Below are 17,980 nucleotides of genomic sequence, written 5' to 3' on the forward strand. Positions count from 1 at the left end.
CGCTGATGGGCGGGGTGGAAATTGCCAACAGCCACTCTGGAGAAGTGTACGCTGCGTCCTGAAACATGTAATAAACACAGCTGAGAGAGCATAGGGCACTTCCACTCATGGGCGTAGAAATCGGGAAACCTAAAAATCAACAAGACACAGGCGCCCCAAAGTTTAGGGCTGCTCTGTTTCCAAGAAACTCCACTTCGGTACACCTTAAATATCCCAGGAAAGAGAAAAATGGATAAAGAAGTTGTGGTACTTATGCACAATGGAATATCACTCAGCCATGAAATCAGTGTCATAAGGCTAGTAGCAGCATGATGAGTGGATTTAGGGACGATGACTCTAAGTGAAGTAAGTCACACAGAAAAGGACACTTATCCTAAGATATCACTTATAGAGGGAATGTCAAAATCGCTACACCTGAACTGAATTCCAAAACAGAACAGAGTCACACATTTAGAAAACACACTATGGCTGTTTAACGGGAAAGGTGAGGTGGGGCGATGTATAAAAAAAGTGTTTGAAATTAGCTCAGATACCGTTCCACAAGCCAAATATGTAATAGACAAGACCTACTCCCTGCTCAGTCAACTGGACTCAACGCCCCCTATTCACCGCCCAAGAATATATCTGACTAGGAAGAGTCTTAAAACCTATGTATTGATATCTCTCTGGAAGTGAATCAAGAGGGTGTAAAGCGGCATAAACACAGCAGGGAAAAGCAGCTAAACCCCATTATAAAAATAGATTTCTTGAAAAAAAACCCATAAAACAAAGGCAGTGAAAGAGAGAGAAATTCTTACAAAATCCGTTCAGGGGCTCTGATGCAACCTGGATTGACCATATCTAGACCCACAGCTGGATGAGACATAAGGCTGGACACTCTTAGGGCTCAGAGGATTGGTGAGGTTGGGTGAGCAAACGCAGACCCTTTAAAGTAATACTGCGTGGTACCCATGCCATGGGTCCCAAATCTCCAGGTTCAAGGGCATCTTCCTACATCGAAAACATGCCTGGGAAACCCAGAAGATGGTACACCGTGTGATCGGGAAAGGTTTCTAAAACGCACCACATTTCTCCTCTCCTTGTGCTCGGGTTCGCCATTCCAGCCGCTTCACTAACAATCTCCCTACTTGGAGAATCAGCACCGTTGACCTCCTGTTTCGTACAGGTCGCAATTTGTCCTGAGGATGAACGGTAAGAGGGGGAACCAATGAGAGACTAGCTCTAGGTGTTGGGACAGGCACAGGTCACTCTATTTTCCCATCAGGAAGAAGAATGAACCACAGGCTCAGCCTGCCCCCCGGAACCAGAATAGGGCCTGAAGCCATCCTGCGCTTTTGCGGCCAGCTCCCAAAAAAGCGAGTTGACAAATGGAGCTCAGGGGCACTGCAATTCACAAACCTGCAGAGTTATAAATGAGAACTCTCGTCCACAAATATATTGAGGGAAGGCAACGAAGAGGATTTGAAAGCAAGGCAGAATTGCAGGAAACAGATTTCAGGAGGTAGATTCGACTCGCCTTGAAAGCACATGAAAAGCGGCAAAGCGTTGACAATGATGCCCTTGGCCAAAAAGGGCGTATGCGTTTTTTCCTGAATATATTCAGGAAAAAACGCATACGCCCTTTTTGGCCAACCAAGCAAGCCGGAAAGGCAAATCGGCGCTACAAAGAAGTCTCGCTTGCCGGCGGTCAAAAGGGCCATGCTGAAAAAAGTGTAAAAACCAGAAATGCAGGACAGGCCATGGAGACATGGGAGCCTTGCTACGCTGATGGGCGGGGTGGAAATTGCCAACAGCCACTCTGGAGAAGTGTACGCTGCGTCCTGAAACATGTAATAAACACAGCTGAGAGAGCATAGGGCACTTCCACTCATGGGCGTAGAAATCGGGAAACCTAAAAATCAACAAGACACAGGCGCCCCAAAGTTTAGGGCTGCTCTGTTTCCAAGAAACTCCACTTCGGTACACCTTAAATATCCCAGGAAAGAGAAAAATGGATAAAGAAGTTGTGGTACTTATGCACAATGGAATATCACTCAGCCATGAAATCAGTGTCATAAGGCTAGTAGCAGCATGATGAGTGGATTTAGGGACGATGACTCTAAGTGAAGTAAGTCACACAGAAAAGGACACTTATCCTAAGATATCACTTATAGAGGGAATGTCAAAATCGCTACACCTGAACTGAATTCCAAAACAGAACAGAGTCACACATTTAGAAAACACACTATGGCTGTTTAACGGGAAAGGTGAGGTGGGGCGATGTATAAAAAAAGTGTTTGAAATTAGCTCAGATACCGTTCCACAAGCCAAATATGTAATAGACAAGACCTACTCCCTGCTCAGTCAACTGGACTCAACGCCCCCTATTCACCGCCCAAGAATATATCTGACTAGGAAGAGTCTTAAAACCTATGTATTGATATCTCTCTGGAAGTGAATCAAGAGGGTGTAAAGCGGCATAAACACAGCAGGGAAAAGCAGCTAAACCCCATTATAAAAATAGATTTCTTGAAAAAAAACCCATAAAACAAAGGCAGTGAAAGAGAGAGAAATTCTTACAAAATCCGTTCAGGGGCTCTGATGCAACCTGGATTGACCATATCTAGACCCACAGCTGGATGAGACATAAGGCTGGACACTCTTAGGGCTCAGAGGATTGGTGAGGTTGGGTGAGCAAACGCAGACCCTTTAAAGTAATACTGCGTGGTACCCATGCCATGGGTCCCAAATCTCCAGGTTCAAGGGCATCTTCCTACATCGAAAACATGCCTGGGAAACCCAGAAGATGGTACACCGTGTGATCGGGAAAGGTTTCTAAAACGCACCTCATTTCTCCTCTCCTTGTGCTCGGGTTCGCCATTCCAGCCGCTTCACTAACAATCTCCCTACTTGGAGAATCAGCACCGTTGACCTCCTGTTTCGTACAGGTCGCAATTTGTCCTGAGGATGAACGGGAAGAGGGGGAACCAATGAGAGACTAGCTCTAGGTGTTGGGACAGGCACAGGTCACTCTATTTTCCCATCAGGAAGAAGAATGAACCACAGGCTCAGCCTGCCCCCCTGGAACCAGAATAGGGCCTGAAGCCATCCTGCGCTTTTGCGGCCAGCTCCCAAAAAAGCGAGTTGACAAATGGAGCTCAGGGGCACTGCAATTCACAAACCTGCAGAGTTATAAATGAGAACTCTCGTCCACAAATATATTGAGGGAAGGCAACGAAGAGGATTTGAAAGCAAGGCAGAATTGCAGGAAACAGATTTCAGGAGGTAGATTCGACTCGCCTTGAAAGCACATGAAAAGCGGCAAAGCGTTGACAATGATGCCCTTGGCCAAAAAGGGCGTATGCGTTTTTTCCTGAATATATTCAGGAAAAAACGCATACGCCCTTTTTGGCCAACCAAGCAAGCCGGAAAGGCAAATCGGCGCTACAAAGAAGTCTCGCTTGCCGGCGGTCAAAAGGGCCATGCTGAAAAAAGTGTAAAAACCAGAAATGCAGGACAGGCCATGGAGACATGGGAGCCTTGCTACGCTGATGGGCGGGGTGGAAATTGCCAACAGCCACTCTGGAGAAGTGTACGCTGCGTCCTGAAACATGTAATAAACACAGCTGAGAGAGCATAGGGCACTTCCACTCATGGGCGTAGAAATCGGGAAACCTAAAAATCAACAAGACACAGGCACCCCAAAGTTTAGGGCTGCTCTGTTTCCAAGAACCTCCACTTCGGTACACCTTAAATATCCCAGGAAAGAGAAAAATGGATAAAGAAGTTGTGGTACTTATGCACAATGGAATATCACTCAGCCATGAAATCAGTGTCATAAGGCTAGTAGCAGCATGATGAGTGGATTTAGGGACGATGACTCTAAGTGAAGTAAGTCACACAGAAAAGGACACTTACCCTAAGATATCACTTATAGAGGGAATGTCAAAATCGCTACACCTGAACTGAATTCCAAAACAGAACAGAGTCACACATTCAGAAAACACACTATGGCTGCTTAACGGGAAAGGTGAGGTGGGGCGATGCATAAAACAAGGGTTTGAAATTAGCTCAGATACCGTTCCACAAGCCAAATATGTAATAGACAAGACCTACTCCCTGCTCAGTCAACTGGACTCAACGCCCCCTATTCACCGCCCAAGAATATATCTGACTAGGAAGAGTCTTAAAACCTATGTATTGATATCTCTCTGGAAGTGAATCAAGAGGGTGTAAAGCGGCATAAACACAGCAGGGAAAAGCAGCTAAACCCCATTATAAAAATAGATTACTTAAAAAAAAACCCCATAAAACAAAGACAGTGAAAGAGAGAGAAATTCTTACAAAATCCGTTCAGGGGCTCTGATGCAACCTGGATTGACCATATCTAGACCCACAGCTGGATGAGACATAAGGCTGGACACTCTTGGGGCTGAGAGGATTGGTGAGGTTGGGTGAGCAAACGCAAACCCTTTAAAGTAATACTGCGTGGTACCCATGCCATGGGTCCCAAATCTCCAGGTTCAAGGGCATCTTCCTACATCGAAAACATGCCTGGGAAACCCAGAAGATGGTACACCGTGTGATCGGGAAAGGTTTCTAAAACGCACCACATTTCTCCTCTCCTTGTGCTCGGGTTCGCCATTCCAGCCGCTTCACTAACAATCTCCCTACTTGGAGAATCAGCACCGTTGACCTCCTGTTTCGTACAGCTCGCAATTTGTCCTGAGGATGAACGGGAAGAGGGGGAACCAATGAGAGACTAGCTCTAGGTGTTGGGACAGGCACAGGTCACTCTATTTTCCCATCAGGAAGAAGAATGAACCACAGGCTCAGCCTGCCCCCCGGAACCAGAATAGGGCCTGAAGCCATCCTGCGCTTTTGCGGCCAGCTCCCAAAAAAGCGAGTTGACAAATGGAGCTCAGGGGCACTGCAATTCACAAACCTGCAGAGTTATAAATGAGAACTCTCGTCCACAAATATATTGAGGGAAGGCAACGAAGAGGATTTGAAAGCAAGGCAGAATTGCAGGAAACAGATTTCAGGACGTAGATTCGACTCGCCTTGAAAGCACATGAAAAGCGGCAAAGCGTTGACAATGATGCCCTTGGCCAAAAAGGGCGTATGCGTTTTTTCCTGAATATATTCAGGAAAAAACGCATACGCCCTTTTTGGCCAACCAAGCAAGCCGGAAAGGCAAATCGGCGCTACAAAGAAGTCTCGCTTGCCGGCGGTCAAAAGGGCCATGCTGAAAAAAGTGTAAAAACCAGAAATGCAGGACAGGCCATGGAGACATGGGAGCCTTGCTACGCTGATGGGCGGGGTGGAAATTGCCAACAGCCACTCTGGAGAAGTGTACGCTGCGTCCTGAAACATGTAATAAACACAGCTGAGAGAGCATAGGGCACTTCCACTCATGGGCGTAGAAATCGGGAAACCTAAAAATCAACAAGACACAGGCGCCCCAAAGTTTAGGGCTGCTCTGTTTCCAAGAAACTCCACTTCGGTACACCTTAAATATCCCAGGAAAGAGAAAAATGGATAAAGAAGTTGTGGTACTTATGCACAATGGAATATCACTCAGCCATGAAATCAGTGTCATAAGGCTAGTAGCAGCATGATGAGTGGATTTAGGGACGATGACTCTAAGTGAAGTAAGTCACACAGAAAAGGACACTTATCCTAAGATATCACTTATAGAGGGAATGTCAAAATCGCTACACCTGAACTGAATTCCAAAACAGAACAGAGTCACACATTTAGAAAACACACTATGGCTGTTTAACGGGAAAGGTGAGGTGGGGCGATGTATAAAAAAAGTGTTTGAAATTAGCTCAGATACCGTTCCACAAGCCAAATATGTAATAGACAAGACCACTCCCTGCTCAGTCAACTGGACTCAACACCCCCTATTCACCGCCCAAGAATATATCTGACTAGGAAGAGTCTTAAAACCTATGTATTGATATCTCTCTGGAAGTGAATCAAGAGGGTGTAAAGCGGCATAAACACAGCAGGGAAAAGCAGCTAAACCCCAGTATAAAAATAGATTACTTAAAAAAAAAACCCCATAAAACAAAGACAGTGAAAGAGAGAGAAATTCTTACAAAATCCGTTCAGGGGCTCTGATGCAACCTGGATTGACCATATCTAGACCCACAGCTGGATGAGACATAAGGCTGGACACTCTTGGGGCTGAGAGGATTGGTGAGGTTGGGTGAGCAAACGCAGAGCCTTTAAAGTAATACTGCGTGGTACCCATGCCATGGGTCCCAAATCTCCAGGTTCAAGGGCATCTTCCTACATCGAAAACATGCCTGGGAAACCCAGAAGATGGTACACCGTGTGATCGGGAAAGGTTTCTAAAACGCACCTCATTTCTCCTCTCCTTGTGCTCGGGTTCGCCATTCCAGCCGCTTCACTAACAATCTCCCTACTTGGAGAATCAGCACCGTTGACCTCCTGTTTCGTACAGCTCGCAATTTGTCCTGAGGATGAACGGGAAGAGGGGGAACCAATGAGAGACTAGCTCTAGGTGTTGGGACAGGCACAGGTCACTCTATTTTCCCATCAGGAAGAAGAATGAACCACAGGCTCAGCCTGCCCCCCTGGAACCAGAATAGGGCCTGAAGCCATCCTGCGCTTTTGCGGCCAGCTCCCAAAAAAGCGAGTTGACAAATGGAGCTCAGGGGCACTGCAATTCACAAACCTGCAGAGTTATAAATGAGAACTCTCGTCCACAAATATATTGAGGGAAGGCAACGAAGAGGATTTGAAAGCAAGGCAGAATTGCAGGAAACAGATTTCAGGAGGTAGATTCGACTCGCCTTGAAAGCACATGAAAAGCGGCAAAGCGTTGACAATGATGCCCTTGGCCAAAAAGGGCGTATGCGTTTTTTCCTGAATATATTCAGGAAAAAACGCATACGCCCTTTTTGGCCAACCAAGCAAGCCGGAAAGGCAAATCGGCGCTACAAAGAAGTCTCGCTTGCCGGCGGTCAAAAGGGCCATGCTGAAAAAAGTGTAAAAACCAGAAATGCAGGACAGGCCATGGAGACATGGGAGCCTTGCTACGCTGATGGGCGGGGTGGAAATTGCCAACAGCCACTCTGGAGAAGTGTACGCTGCGTCCTGAAACATGTAATAAACACAGCTGAGAGAGCATAGGGCACTTCCACTCATGGGCGTAGAAATCGGGAAACCTAAAAATCAACAAGACACAGGCACCCCAAAGTTTAGGGCTGCTCTGTTTCCAAGAACCTCCACTTCGGTACACCTTAAATATCCCAGGAAAGAGAAAAATGGATAAAGAAGTTGTGGTACTTATGCACAATGGAATATCACTCAGCCATGAAATCAGTGTCATAAGGCTAGTAGCAGCATGATGAGTGGATTTAGGGACGATGACTCTAAGTGAAGTAAGTCACACAGAAAAGGACACTTACCCTAAGATATCACTTATAGAGGGAATGTCAAAATCGCTACACCTGAACTGAATTCCAAAACAGAACAGAGTCACACATTCAGAAAACACACTATGGCTGCTTAACGGGAAAGGTGAGGTGGGGCGATGCATAAAACAAGGGTTTGAAATTAGCTCAGATACCGTTCCACAAGCCAAATATGTAATAGACAAGACCTACTCCCTGCTCAGTCAACTGGACTCAACGCCCCCTATTCACCGCCCAAGAATATATCTGACTAGGAAGAGTCTTAAAACCTATGTATTGATATCTCTCTGGAAGTGAATCAAGAGGGTGTAAAGCGGCATAAACACAGCAGGGAAAAGCAGCTAAACCCCATTATAAAAATAGATTTCTTGAAAAAAAACCCATAAAACAAAGGCAGTGAAAGAGAGAGAAATTCTTACAAAATCCGTTCAGGGGCTCTGATGCAACCTGGATTGACCATATCTAGACCCACAGCTGGATGAGACATAAGGCTGGACACTCTTAGGGCTCAGAGGATTGGTGAGGTTGGGTGAGCAAACGCAGACCCTTTAAAGTAATACTGCGTGGTACCCATGCCATGGGTCCCAAATCTCCAGGTTCAAGGGCATCTTCCTACATCGAAAACATGCCTGGGAAACCCAGAAGATGGTACACCGTGTGATCGGGAAAGGTTTCTAAAACGCACCTCATTTCTCCTCTCCTTGTGCTCGGGTTCGCCATTCCAGCCGCTTCACTAACAATCTCCCTACTTGGAGAATCAGCACCGTTGACCTCCTGTTTCGTACAGGTCGCAATTTGTCCTGAGGATGAACGGGAAGAGGGGGAACCAATGAGAGACTAGCTCTAGGTGTTGGGACAGGCACAGGTCACTCTATTTTCCCATCAGGAAGAAGAATGAACCACAGGCTCAGCCTGCCCCCCTGGAACCAGAATAGGGCCTGAAGCCATCCTGCGCTTTTGCGGCCAGCTCCCAAAAAAGCGAGTTGACAAATGGAGCTCAGGGGCACTGCAATTCACAAACCTGCAGAGTTATAAATGAGAACTCTCGTCCACAAATATATTGAGGGAAGGCAACGAAGAGGATTTGAAAGCAAGGCAGAATTGCAGGAAACAGATTTCAGGAGGTAGATTCGACTCGCCTTGAAAGCACATGAAAAGCGGCAAAGCGTTGACAATGATGCCCTTGGCCAAAAAGGGCGTATGCGTTTTTTCCTGAATATATTCAGGAAAAAACGCATACGCCCTTTTTGGCCAACCAAGCAAGCCGGAAAGGCAAATCGGCGCTACAAAGAAGTCTCGCTTGCCGGCGGTCAAAAGGGCCATGCTGAAAAAAGTGTAAAAACCAGAAATGCAGGACAGGCCATGGAGACATGGGAGCCTTGCTACGCTGATGGGCGGGGTGGAAATTGCCAACAGCCACTCTGGAGAAGTGTACGCTGCGTCCTGAAACATGTAATAAACACAGCTGAGAGAGCATAGGGCACTTCCACTCATGGGCGTAGAAATCGGGAAACCTAAAAATCAACAAGACACAGGCACCCCAAAGTTTAGGGCTGCTCTGTTTCCAAGAACCTCCACTTCGGTACACCTTAAATATCCCAGGAAAGAGAAAAATGGATAAAGAAGTTGTGGTACTTATGCACAATGGAATATCACTCAGCCATGAAATCAGTGTCATAAGGCTAGTAGCAGCATGATGAGTGGATTTAGGGACGATGACTCTAAGTGAAGTAAGTCACACAGAAAAGGACACTTACCCTAAGATATCACTTATAGAGGGAATGTCAAAATCGCTACACCTGAACTGAATTCCAAAACAGAACAGAGTCACACATTCAGAAAACACACTATGGCTGCTTAACGGGAAAGGTGAGGTGGGGCGATGCATAAAACAAGGGTTTGAAATTAGCTCAGATACCGTTCCACAAGCCAAATATGTAATAGACAAGACCTACTCCCTGCTCAGTCAACTGGACTCAACGCCCCCTATTCACCGCCCAAGAATATATCTGACTAGGAAGAGTCTTAAAACCTATGTATTGATATCTCTCTGGAAGTGAATCAAGAGGGTGTAAAGCGGCATAAACACAGCAGGGAAAAGCAGCTAAACCCCATTATAAAAATAGATTACTTAAAAAAAAACCCCATAAAACAAAGACAGTGAAAGAGAGAGAAATTCTTACAAAATCCGTTCAGGGGCTCTGATGCAACCTGGATTGACCATATCTAGACCCACAGCTGGATGAGACATAAGGCTGGACACTCTTGGGGCTGAGAGGATTGGTGAGGTTGGGTGAGCAAACGCAAACCCTTTAAAGTAATACTGCGTGGTACCCATGCCATGGGTCCCAAATCTCCAGGTTCAAGGGCATCTTCCTACATCGAAAACATGCCTGGGAAACCCAGAAGATGGTACACCGTGTGATCGGGAAAGGTTTCTAAAACGCACCACATTTCTCCTCTCCTTGTGCTCGGGTTCGCCATTCCAGCCGCTTCACTAACAATCTCCCTACTTGGAGAATCAGCACCGTTGACCTCCTGTTTCGTACAGCTCGCAATTTGTCCTGAGGATGAACGGGAAGAGGGGGAACCAATGAGAGACTAGCTCTAGGTGTTGGGACAGGCACAGGTCACTCTATTTTCCCATCAGGAAGAAGAATGAACCACAGGCTCAGCCTGCCCCCCGGAACCAGAATAGGGCCTGAAGCCATCCTGCGCTTTTGCGGCCAGCTCCCAAAAAAGCGAGTTGACAAATGGAGCTCAGGGGCACTGCAATTCACAAACCTGCAGAGTTATAAATGAGAACTCTCGTCCACAAATATATTGAGGGAAGGCAACGAAGAGGATTTGAAAGCAAGGCAGAATTGCAGGAAACAGATTTCAGGACGTAGATTCGACTCGCCTTGAAAGCACATGAAAAGCGGCAAAGCGTTGACAATGATGCCCTTGGCCAAAAAGGGCGTATGCGTTTTTTCCTGAATATATTCAGGAAAAAACGCATACGCCCTTTTTGGCCAACCAAGCAAGCCGGAAAGGCAAATCGGCGCTACAAAGAAGTCTCGCTTGCCGGCGGTCAAAAGGGCCATGCTGAAAAAAGTGTAAAAACCAGAAATGCAGGACAGGCCATGGAGACATGGGAGCCTTGCTACGCTGATGGGCGGGGTGGAAATTGCCAACAGCCACTCTGGAGAAGTGTACGCTGCGTCCTGAAACATGTAATAAACACAGCTGAGAGAGCATAGGGCACTTCCACTCATGGGCGTAGAAATCGGGAAACCTAAAAATCAACAAGACACAGGCGCCCCAAAGTTTAGGGCTGCTCTGTTTCCAAGAAACTCCACTTCGGTACACCTTAAATATCCCAGGAAAGAGAAAAATGGATAAAGAAGTTGTGGTACTTATGCACAATGGAATATCACTCAGCCATGAAATCAGTGTCATAAGGCTAGTAGCAGCATGATGAGTGGATTTAGGGACGATGACTCTAAGTGAAGTAAGTCACACAGAAAAGGACACTTATCCTAAGATATCACTTATAGAGGGAATGTCAAAATCGCTACACCTGAACTGAATTCCAAAACAGAACAGAGTCACACATTTAGAAAACACACTATGGCTGTTTAACGGGAAAGGTGAGGTGGGGCGATGTATAAAAAAAGTGTTTGAAATTAGCTCAGATACCGTTCCACAAGCCAAATATGTAATAGACAAGACCACTCCCTGCTCAGTCAACTGGACTCAACACCCCCTATTCACCGCCCAAGAATATATCTGACTAGGAAGAGTCTTAAAACCTATGTATTGATATCTCTCTGGAAGTGAATCAAGAGGGTGTAAAGCGGCATAAACACAGCAGGGAAAAGCAGCTAAACCCCAGTATAAAAATAGATTACTTAAAAAAAAAACCCCATAAAACAAAGACAGTGAAAGAGAGAGAAATTCTTACAAAATCCGTTCAGGGGCTCTGATGCAACCTGGATTGACCATATCTAGACCCACAGCTGGATGAGACATAAGGCTGGACACTCTTGGGGCTGAGAGGATTGGTGAGGTTGGGTGAGCAAACGCAGAGCCTTTAAAGTAATACTGCGTGGTACCCATGCCATGGGTCCCAAATCTCCAGGTTCAAGGGCATCTTCCTACATCGAAAACATGCCTGGGAAACCCAGAAGATGGTACACCGTGTGATCGGGAAAGGTTTCTAAAACGCACCTCATTTCTCCTCTCCTTGTGCTCGGGTTCGCCATTCCAGCCGCTTCACTAACAATCTCCCTACTTGGAGAATCAGCACCGTTGACCTCCTGTTTCGTACAGCTCGCAATTTGTCCTGAGGATGAACGGGAAGAGGGGGAACCAATGAGAGACTAGCTCTAGGTGTTGGGACAGGCACAGGTCACTCTATTTTCCCATCAGGAAGAAGAATGAACCACAGGCTCAGCCTGCCCCCCTGGAACCAGAATAGGGCCTGAAGCCATCCTGCGCTTTTGCGGCCAGCTCCCAAAAAAGCGAGTTGACAAATGGAGCTCAGGGGCACTGCAATTCACAAACCTGCAGAGTTATAAATGAGAACTCTCGTCCACAAATATATTGAGGGAAGGCAACGAAGAGGATTTGAAAGCAAGGCAGAATTGCAGGAAACAGATTTCAGGAGGTAGATTCGACTCGCCTTGAAAGCACATGAAAAGCGGCAAAGCGTTGACAATGATGCCCTTGGCCAAAAAGGGCGTATGCGTTTTTTCCTGAATATATTCAGGAAAAAACGCATACGCCCTTTTTGGCCAACCAAGCAAGCCGGAAAGGCAAATCGGCGCTACAAAGAAGTCTCGCTTGCCGGCGGTCAAAAGGGCCATGCTGAAAAAAGTGTAAAAACCAGAAATGCAGGACAGGCCATGGAGACATGGGAGCCTTGCTACGCTGATGGGCGGGGTGGAAATTGCCAACAGCCACTCTGGAGAAGTGTACGCTGCGTCCTGAAACATGTAATAAACACAGCTGAGAGAGCATAGGGCACTTCCACTCATGGGCGTAGAAATCGGGAAACCTAAAAATCAACAAGACACAGGCACCCCAAAGTTTAGGGCTGCTCTGTTTCCAAGAACCTCCACTTCGGTACACCTTAAATATCCCAGGAAAGAGAAAAATGGATAAAGAAGTTGTGGTACTTATGCACAATGGAATATCACTCAGCCATGAAATCAGTGTCATAAGGCTAGTAGCAGCATGATGAGTGGATTTAGGGACGATGACTCTAAGTGAAGTAAGTCACACAGAAAAGGACACTTACCCTAAGATATCACTTATAGAGGGAATGTCAAAATCGCTACACCTGAACTGAATTCCAAAACAGAACAGAGTCACACATTCAGAAAACACACTATGGCTGCTTAACGGGAAAGGTGAGGTGGGGCGATGCATAAAACAAGGGTTTGAAATTAGCTCAGATACCGTTCCACAAGCCAAATATGTAATAGACAAGACCTACTCCCTGCTCAGTCAACTGGACTCAACGCCCCCTATTCACCGCCCAAGAATATATCTGACTAGGAAGAGTCTTAAAACCTATGTATTGATATCTCTCTGGAAGTGAATCAAGAGGGTGTAAAGCGGCATAAACACAGCAGGGAAAAGCAGCTAAACCCCATTATAAAAATAGATTACTTAAAAAAAAACCCCATAAAACAAAGACAGTGAAAGAGAGAGAAATTCTTACAAAATCCGTTCAGGGGCTCTGATGCAACCTGGATTGACCATATCTAGACCCACAGCTGGATGAGACATAAGGCTGGACACTCTTGGGGCTGAGAGGATTGGTGAGGTTGGGTGAGCAAACGCAGAGCCTTTAAAGTAATACTGCGTGGTACCCATGCCATGGGTCCCAAATCTCCAGGTTCAAGGGCATCTTCCTACATCGAAAACATGCCTGGGAAACCCAGAAGATGGTACACCGTGTGATCGGGAAAGGTTTCTAAAACGCACCTCATTTCTCCTCTCCTTGTGCTCGGGTTCGCCATTCCAGCCGCTTCACTAACAATCTCCCTACTTGGAGAATCAGCACCGTTGACCTCCTGTTTCGTACAGCTCGCAATTTGTCCTGAGGATGAACGGGAAGAGGGGGAACCAATGAGAGACTAGCTCTAGGTGTTGGGACAGGCACAGGTCACTCTATTTTCCCATCAGGAAGAAGAATGAACCACAGGCTCACCCTGCCCCCCGGAACCAGAATAGGGCCTGAAGCCATCCTGCGCTTTTGCGGCCAGCTCCCAAAAAAGCGAGTTGACAAATGGAGCTCAGGGGCACTGCAATTCACAAACCTGCACAGTTATAAATGATGACTCTCGTCCACAAATATATTGAGTGAAGGCAACGAAGAGGATTTGAAAGCAAGGCAGAATTGCAGGAAACAGATTTCAGGACGTAGATTCGACTCGCCTTGAAAGCACATGAAAAGCGGCAAAGCGTTGACAATGATGCCCTTGTCCAAAAAGGGCGTATGCGTTTTTTCCTGAATATATTCAGGAAAAAACGCATACGCCCTTTTTGGCCAACCAAGCAAGCCGGAAAGGCAAATCGGCGCTACAAAGAAGTCTCGCTTGCCGGCGGTCAAAAGGGCCATGCTGAAAAAAGTGTAAAAACCAGAAATGCAGGACAGGCCATGGAGACATGGGAGCCTTGCTACGCTGATGGGCGGGGTGGAAATTGCCAACAGCCACTCTGGAGAAGTGTACGCTGCGTCCTGAAACATGTAATAGACACAGCTGAGAGAGCATAGGGCACTTCCACTCATGGGCGTAGAAATCGGGAAACCTAAAAATCAACAAGACACAGGCGCCCCAAAGTTTAGGGCTGCTCTGTTTCCAAGAAACTCCACTTCGGTACACCTTAAATATCCCAGGAAAGAGAAAAATGGATAAAGAAGTTGTGGTACTTATGCACAATGGAATATCACTCAGCCATGAAATCAGTGTCATAAGGCTAGTAGCAGCATGATGAGTGGATTTAGGGACGATGACTCTAAGTGAAGTAAGTCACACAGAAAAGGACACTTATCCTAAGATATCACTTATAGAGGGAATGTCAAAATCGCTACACCTGAACTGAATTCCAAAACAGAACAGAGTCACACATTTAGAAAACACACTATGGCTGTTTAACGGGAAAGGTGAGGTGGGGCGATGTATAAAAAAAGTGTTTGAAATTAGCTCAGATACCGTTCCACAAGCCAAATATGTAATAGACAAGACCTACTCCCTGCTCAGTCAACTGGACTCAACGCCCCCTATTCACCGCCCAAGAATATATCTGACTAGGAAGAGTCTTAAAACCTATGTATTGATATCTCTCTGGAAGTGAATCAAGAGGGTGTAAAGCGGCATAAACACAGCAGGGAAAAGCAGCTAAACCCCATTATAAAAATAGATTACTTGAAAAAAAACCCATAAAACAAAGGCAGTGAAAGAGAGAGAAATTCTTACAAAATCCGTTCAGGGGCTCTGATGCAACCTGGATTGACCATATCTAGACCCACAGCTGGATGAGACATAAGGCTGGACACTCTTGGGGCTGAGAGGATTGGTGAGGTTGGGTGAGCAAACGCAAACCCTTTAAAGTAATACTGCGTGGTACCCATGCCATGGGTCCCAAATCTCCAGGTTCAAGGGCATCTTCCTACATCGAAAACATGCCTGGGAAACCCAGAAGATGGTACACCGTGTGATCGGGAAAGGTTTCTAAAACGCACCACATTTCTCCTCTCCTTGTGCTCGGGTTCGCCATTCCAGCCGCTTCACTAACAATCTCCCTACTTGGAGAATCAGCACCGTTGACCTCCTGTTTCGTACAGGTCGCAATTTGTCCTGAGGATGAACGGGAAGAGGGGGAACCAATGAGAGACTAGCTCTAGGTGTTGGGACAGGCACAGGTCACTCTATTTTCCCATCAGGAAGAAGAATGAACCACAGGCTCAGCCTGCCCCCCGGAACCAGAATAGGGCCTGAAGCCATCCTGCGCTTTTGCGGCCAGCTCCCAAAAAAGCGAGTTGACAAATGGAGCTCAGGGGCACTGCAATTCACAAACCTGCAGAGTTATAAATGAGAACTCTCGTCCACAAATATATTGAGGGAAGGCAACGAAGAGGATTTGAAAGCAAGGCAGAATTGCAGGAAACAGATTTCAGGAGGTAGATTCGACTCGCCTTGAAAGCACATGAAAAGCGGCAAAGCGTTGACAATGATGCCCTTGGCCAAAAAGGGCGTATGCGTTTTTTCCTGAATATATTCAGGAAAAAACGCATACGCCCTTTTTGGCCAACCAAGCAAGCCGGAAAGGCAAATCGGCGCTACAAAGAAGTCTCGCTTGCCGGCGGTCAAAAGGGCCATGCTGAAAAAAGTGTAAAAACCAGAAATGCAGGACAGGCCATGGAGACATGGGAGCCTTGCTACGCTGATGGGCGGGGTGGAAATTGCCAACAGCCACTCTGGAGAAGTGTACGCTGCGTCCTGAAACATGTAATAAACACAGCTGAGAGAGCATAGGGCACTTCCACTCATGGGCGTAGAAATCGGGAAACCTAAAAATCAACAAGACACAGGCGCCCCAAAGTTTAGGGCTGCTCTGTTTCCAAGAAACTCCACTTCGGTACACCTTAAATATCCCAGGAAAGAGAAAAATGGATAAAGAAGTTGTGGTACTTATGCACAATGGAATATCACTCAGCCATGAAATCAGTGTCATAAGGCTAGTAGCAGCATGATGAGTGGATTTAGGGACGATGACTCTAAGTGAAGTAAGTCACACAGAAAAGGACACTTATCCTAAGATATCACTTATAGAGGGAATGTCAAAATCGCTACACCTGAACTGAATTCCAAAACAGAACAGAGTCACACATTTAGAAAACACACTATGGCTGTTTAACGGGAAAGGTGAGGTGGGGCGATGTATAAAAAAAGTGTTTGAAATTAGCTCAGATACCGTTCCACAAGCCAAATATGTAATAGACAAGACCTACTCCCTGCTCAGTCAACTGGACTCAACGCCCCCTATTCACCGCCCAAGAATATATCTGACTAGGAAGAGTCTTAAAACCTATGTATTGATATCTCTCTGGAAGTGAATCAAGAGGGTGTAAAGCGGCATAAACACAGCAGGGAAAAGCAGCTAAACCCCATTATAAAAATAGATTTCTTGAAAAAAAACCCATAAAACAAAGGCAGTGAAAGAGAGAGAAATTCTTACAAAATCCGTTCAGGGGCTCTGATGCAACCTGGATTGACCATATCTAGACCCACAGCTGGATGAGACATAAGGCTGGACACTCTTAGGGCTCAGAGGATTGGTGAGGTTGGGTGAGCAAACGCAGACCCTTTAAAGTAATACTGCGTGGTACCCATGCCATGGGTCCCAAATCTCCAGGTTCAAGGGCATCTTCCTACATCGAAAACATGCCTGGGAAACCCAGAAGATGGTACACCGTGTGATCGGGAAAGGTTTCTAAAACGCACCACATTTCTCCTCTCCTTGTGCTCGGGTTCGCCATTCCAGCCGCTTCACTAACAATCTCCCTACTTGGAGAATCAGCACCGTTGACCTCCTGTTTCGTACAGGTCGCAATTTGTCCTGAGGATGAACGGGAAGAGGGGGAACCAATGAGAGACTAGCTCTAGGTGTTGGGACAGGCACAGGTCACTCTATTTTCCCATCAGGAAGAAGAATGAACCACAGGCTCAGCCTGCCCCCCTGGAACCAGAATAGGGCCTGAAGCCATCCTGCGCTTTTGCGGCCAGCTCCCAAAAAAGCGAGTTGACAAATGGAGCTCAGGGGCACTGCAATTCACAAACCTGCAGAGTTATAAATGAGAACTCTCGTCCACAAATATATTGAGGGAAGGCAACGAAGAGGATTTGAAAGCAAGGCAGAATTGCAGGAAACAGATTTCAGGAGGTAGATTCGACTCGCCTTGAAAGCACATGAAAAGCGGCAAAGCGTTGACAATGATGCCCTTGGCCAAAAAGGGCGTATGCGTTTTTTCCTGAATATATTCAGGAAAAAACGCATACGCCCTTTTTGGCCAACCAAGCAAGCCGGAAAGGCAAATCGGCGCTACAAAGAAGTCTCGCTTGCCGGCGGTCAAAAGGGCCATGCTGAAAAAAGTGTAAAAACCAGAAATGCAGGACAGGCCATGGAGACATGGGAGCCTTGCTACGCTGATGGGCGGGGTGGAAATTGCCAACAGCCACTCTGGAGAAGTGTACGCTGCGTCCTGAAACATGTAATAAACACAGCTGAGAGAGCATAGGGCACTTCCACTCATGGGCGTAGAAATCGGGAAACCTAAAAATCAACAAGACACAGGCGCCCCAAAGTTTAGGGCTGCTCTGTTTCCAAGAACCTCCACTTCGGTACACCTTAAATATCCCAGGAAAGAGAAAAATGGATAAAGAAGTTGTGGTACTTATGCACAATGGAATATCACTCAGCCATGAAATCAGTGTCATAAGGCTAGTAGCAGCATGATGAGTGGATTTAGGGACGATGACTCTAAGTGAAGTAAG

Source organism: Eubalaena glacialis, chromosome 1, assembly GCF_028564815.1.
Source record: "Eubalaena glacialis isolate mEubGla1 chromosome 1, mEubGla1.1.hap2.+ XY, whole genome shotgun sequence".
Lineage (NCBI taxonomy): Eukaryota > Metazoa > Chordata > Mammalia > Artiodactyla > Balaenidae > Eubalaena > Eubalaena glacialis.